A 5,994-nucleotide genomic window follows, 5' to 3' on the forward strand; every position below is an offset into this window, starting at 1 on the left:
GACGATTAACTAGGGAGGCGGCTTGTAAGAGAACAACAAAGTGAGACTGAATGCTTTGCTTGACATTTATAACTCTTATATCCAGTTTGAAGAAGAGGGCTTTATAAGTTATTCTTTCTCTGAGATGAATGCTTTTCCAAATTATCATAACTAATGAACCAAATTCTTCCTTTATTTTTTAATCATTGTATCCTTCATGATAGAGAATTTCCGGGTAGTTTATGTGTTTATGTTGCAGTAGCATCTTCATATCTTTTCGCTAATATGACTTCCTCTGAAGCTATTCTCAGTCATAACCTGAATTCTGAATTTAGCGTCTACTGAGTCCTCAGAAGGCCTGGGTTGTGTTAATAGATATGGCACCTCAACTAACCTGAAACTAGTGGTAATTTTTCCTGTCTTATATATTTAATAATTGAAATTCAAAACTGTGGTGGTCTTAGACAAAAAGTTATGGTGTAGAGGCTCTACCTATAAGGAAAATGCCTGAAGCCTCATATGCAAATGTATTCAGCGTGTGATATGACTTGATTTAGCTAACCAAAAGAGTTTAGAAGACAAAGGGATGACATAAAGTAAATGCAGACAATATTCACCTGAGGTCTAAGATTTGAAAGTAATAAACGTGCTCTTCCACTCCCTTTGTTATGCTAATTATATTCATTAGGAAACCAAATTCCTCATAGAAACTATGCTGGTCTATTCATTAGCCCACCAGGGAACCACCTCAGGAGACTTTCACACTTAGAAGGATTCTGACCAAATTAAAGAATGGTTCAACAATTAAAGCTGAACATTTAAAACTGTGTGTAAGCCTTTATCATATAAGCTACTGTATGGAAATAAAAGCACCTAGAATTTTGTCTTTGAATAAGAAAGATGAAAATCTGGAGTAATCTAAGATGATCTTGTGAAACTCCATTCAGTTGACCAATAAAAGCACAATCAGAAAGGCAAGGAATGGAGCAATGGGAAGGATTCAGGCGGGATCTGCACTCAGAATCACAATTTTAGCATCTAAGAGGAAGGTCCTCCTAATAAGCAAACGTGACAGGACAGGAAAGGACAGCTGGCTGAGCCTATTGCATAAGCTCTTGTTTGGGTTTTGGTTTTGAAATGTTCAGATAAGTCAATTCTCTGTGCAAACTCACAGGAAATTTGGGGGCCAAATACTGGGAGACACAAAAGGAGCAAAATGAAAGTCATCTGACTTTTAGCAAAAAGTGACAGTTTAGGTGTTTCCTAAATTTCTATTTTTGGTATTTACATCTCACATATTTCTAGGTTTGTTCAAGGGGAGGCAGATTGAATCTAGAATCATTGCAACACAATGTCTTACCATCTGGTAATATAAGAAAGGGCGTATATAGATTAGCTTATGTTCAGTGTCACCTGAACATAAAATCAACATGTTCTATAAAATCAACATGTGTAGGAATGCAATTGTTTCCTGTTATGATTCTTAGTCTGAATAATCTATGTGGCAAGCTTCACATTTGTTTATTTACCAAAGGATGTGTAAACAAGGTACATAGCAGCCAGGGCCACATTTCACCCTAGTAAGCACTATGCCTTGGAAATGGTTGGTGGGTTTAAGGCCTGAAGTTAGTTCATAAGAATACCCAAGATAGAGTCCATAGAACTCAAAAAGGTCAACAAGCTGAAGGGCCCAAGGGAGGATGCCTCAGTCCTACTTGGGAGGGGGAAGAAAGCAATCACAAGCAGAGAAGGAAAGAGAGACCTGGGATGGAAAGTGGATGGGGTGAGGGATTGGGATAGAGGGGAACCTGATCTGGTATTGGGTGAGGGAAAAGGACTGAAGCCCTGAGGGCCAGCTGAAAGAATGGAAATAGGCCAGCTAGGGAGGTAGGAGGTTGGGGAGACCCTCTAGAATGCACCAAAGAACTGGGAGGTGAGAGACTCTCAGGACTCAAAGGGAGGGTCATTAGATGAAATGCCCAATAGTAGAGTGAGGGAACTTATAGAGCCCACCTGCAGCAGTAAAACATCAAGTGAGGGATGGGGTTGCCATCCCACAGTCAAAACTCTGATCCATAATTGTTCCTGTCTAAAAGAACTGCAGGGATGGAAATGGAGAGAGGCCTGAGGTAAAGAAGGTCTAGTGACAGGCCCAAAGGGGGATCCAGCTCAAGGGGAGGTCCCAAGGCCTGACACTATTACTGGGGCTATGGAGCACTCACAAAAAGGGACCTAGCGTGATTGCACTCCAGAAGACCCAACAAGCAGCTGAAAGAGTCAGATGCAGATATTTGCACCCATCCAATGGACAGAGGCTGCTGACTCCTGTGGTTGAACTAGAGAAACACTGGAAGAAGCTGAGGAGGAGGGGGACCCTGTAGGAGGACCAACAGTCTCTATTAACCTGGACCCCTGAGATCTCTCAAATACTGGACCACCAACCAGGCAGCGTACACCAGCTGGTATTAGGCCCCTTACACATATAAAACAGAGGACTGCTGGGTCTGGGTTCAGTTAGAGAAGATGCACCTAACCCTCAAGAGACTGGAGGCCCCAGGGAATTTAGAGGTCTGGTTGGGTGGAGGGTGGGGGTGGTTGCATCCTCATGGTGACAGGGGGTAGGGCAGTGGTATGGGATGTGGAACAGTTGGAGGGTGGACAGAGGGGGGAGAATAAAATCTGGAGTGTAAATAAATAAATAAATAAATAAGTGACCACAAAAAGAACATACCAAAAATAAATAAATAAATAAAAAAGAGCTTGTTAACAGTTTGGAACATGATTTACCTTCTGACCTTGTCTTCTACAGAGCCTAACATGTCTAAGCTCCCTACGTTTTTGTGATTCAAACCAGACAACGTGATTATGAACAGTGGATTCAAAACACTTCTTAATTAATGGAAAAGTGCTAGTCAAGTTGACCAATAGTGCTTTTCTGTTTTCAACATATTGAATCAATCTTACGGTGTTTGCTGCAGTTTGAGCTTGGGCTAATACAGCTCTCTCCATTACTCACTCCATCCTCTTGCCTAGGCAAAACTCTTCTGGCTCCATTTTTCATTTCTTGTTCTAAAAGAATAGGTCATGTATAAGATATCTAGCTTGGGCTACTTACAGAGCTTAAATTTCATAGTGTCTTCCTGAATACATTCTTGTTATTAAAAGTTGAAAGAAATCAATACCAATCCCTATTACTCCTCTAGTCAGTTTTAGTATTCTGCCACTTCATTTGTCTCTCTTTCTCTGGTTAGTACTTTATTAGTGATTTCACTTGTTAAGTTTTTGACTACTGTATTAAATAAGATCAGTTGGTTCAACAGCAAACAAGTATCTACACTTTGGTCTTCCTTCTTCTCAAGTTTCCTGTGGTTTGTGGATTGTATCTTGGGTATTCCCAGCTTCTGGGATAATATCCACTTATCAGTAAGTGCATACCATTTGTGTTCTTTTGTGATTGGGTTATCTCGCTCAGGACGATATCCTCTAGATCCATCCATTTGCCTAAGAATTTCATAAATTCATTGTTTTTAGTAGCTGGGGAACAAAATACTCATGGAAGGAGTTGCAGAGACAAACTATGGAGCAGAGACTGAAGGAAGGATAATCCAGAGGCTGCTCCATCTGGGAATCCTTCCCACATTCAATCACCAAACCCAGACACTATTGTGGATGCTAGCAAGTGCTAGCTGATAGGAGCCTGATATAACTGTCTCCTGAGAGGCTCTGACAGTGCCTAACTAATACAAAAGTGGAGGCTCACAACCATCCATTGGACTGAGCACAGGGTCTTCAATGAAGGAACTAGAGAAAAGACCCAAGGAGCTGAAGGGGTTTGCAGCCCCACAGGAGGAACAACAATATGAACTAATCAGTACCCCCAGATATCCCAGAGACTAAACCACTAACCAAAGAGTACACATTGGTGGAACTCATTGCTCCAGGTGCATATGTAGCAGAGGATGGCCTAGTCAGTCATCAGTGGGAGGAGAGGCCCTTGGTCCTGTGAAGGCTCTATGCCCCAGTGTAGGGGAGTACCAGGCATGAAATGGGAGAGGGAGGGTTGTTGATCATCAATGGGTGGGAGATGGAATAGGGTTTTATTTTCAGAGGGGAAACCAGGGAATGGGGAGAACATTTGAAATGTAAATAAAGAAAATATTTAATAAACAACAACAACAACAACAACAACAACAAAACAGCAAACAAGATGACCTTAATACTCTCAGGAGTTTTCTGCCTAGTTAGAGGGATTGAAAAGAGGCTGCTAAGTCATGTGTGGGATAAGAGCTGTGACTGTGATAAATGCATGCAAGAGACATGTGTGCTTGCTTGTAGGAATAAGCTCAAACTGATGTCATGGATAGCTGTCAGAGAGGACTTCAGCGAATGAGATTCTTAACTTTATAAATTTGATCAGAAGTACTGGAGTTGCTAATTATCCACAGGTCTTTAATGAGAAAGGTCATATGAACAGCCAAGAGTTTAGGGTCATCATTAGGCATAGCATGTAAGTAAATGAGGGACATTCAGGTCTCTAGACAATTAAAATGGGTATTATAAACGAAGAGTTGAAAGCTCCTCAAGGGACCGGACAGCTCCCACTAAGAGATGTAGTTGCTGGAAATATTGCAGAACTAGTGAGTGCTTAGAAAAGGGAGAGCCTTACTAAGTCACATATCATTAGATTTCAAAGGTTCAAAGTGAGATAATGTGGTTTAGCAACTATCAACTTTGTGTCTAGGATGATATGGCTATTTGTGTGAAATTTAGTCAACAAACCATTGATCTTAATATCAACAGTCTCCTCTACCGTCTAGTATAACCCTTTCCTTTCAGAATAATTTGAAATAGATGAAATAGCTCATGTAAAGCATAATTCCTTATGCATTCATTCTGAAAAAATGTTAGATATTAGTTTTTAATTGTACATCAATATACTAACTGGCATATAAAATTAGTTATACCTTGTAACAATGATATATAATATAAAAAAGAACTGTTAGTGGCATGGGAAAAGAGATATTCTGTTTAAAGTACATAAGAAGCATGTAGAAGAAGCATGTAGAAGAAGCATGTACATAAGAAGTTTTTTGCACAAGCCTTTTCAGATGTACCATGTGTCCGCTTATACAGGCCCATGCTGATGGTAATTGAGGACTACTGCATTATATGTATACCAGAGGGTTTGGTATCATGACATACACAATTACTTGGTTTCCAAATCTACCTTGGAAGAGGGGACAGAAGTCTGTCTATTGGTGAGACCAGTTCACATGCAAGGCTGTTGTTGTGTGTATACGGAAAGTAAGTGAGCTGTCAATAACTGCGCACCTCCTGCTTTAGGGGTTTTGGAATCCCAAAGCTTGCACTAACTTCTGTCTTCAAGAAATTTAACATCTTTGTTGGGATGTCTCCTGTGCCAACTCTTCTGTATCCTTTAGATAAAAAGAGTGTTAAGTGTTCGCGACATAAAATTATTTTTCTGTGCAGTAATGGGCATGCCATTTAGCTGATTTAAACACCGAGCAATGTACAAGCACTTCAAAGCATCACATTATACACAGTAAAAACAAAAATTTAATCTGTCAGTTAAAAATGAAAGAAAAAAATGGTAAACCAAAGCACCTAGTCCAACCATTCTGAAATATGTCTACATAAAAATGCAGTGGATATAGTATTTCAGGCTCAAAGATCCAAACCAAATTTATCCATTAATCAAACTGAGATAGATGCATCCAGTTATGAATAACTTAGGTAAAAGTTAGTTATGTTCCCTGTCTCATAAAGTCAGTTAGAAAGTTACGATAGTCAAACAAGGGTAGAAGTAGAAACAAAGATCCCAAGGAAGACAAAGATAATAGGAAATATACAGAGTGTGCAATACACAAGTGCTTTAAAGTAGTCCAGAATATGTTACATAAACAAGACATACATTTTTGAAATATAAAGAATAAGACTGCAAAAACATTTGAAGATTGTCTGGAATCATCGTCAATAAATATTAGCAACATGTAG

Source organism: Mastomys coucha, unplaced genomic scaffold, assembly GCF_008632895.1.
Source record: "Mastomys coucha isolate ucsf_1 unplaced genomic scaffold, UCSF_Mcou_1 pScaffold14, whole genome shotgun sequence".
Lineage (NCBI taxonomy): Eukaryota > Metazoa > Chordata > Mammalia > Rodentia > Muridae > Mastomys > Mastomys coucha.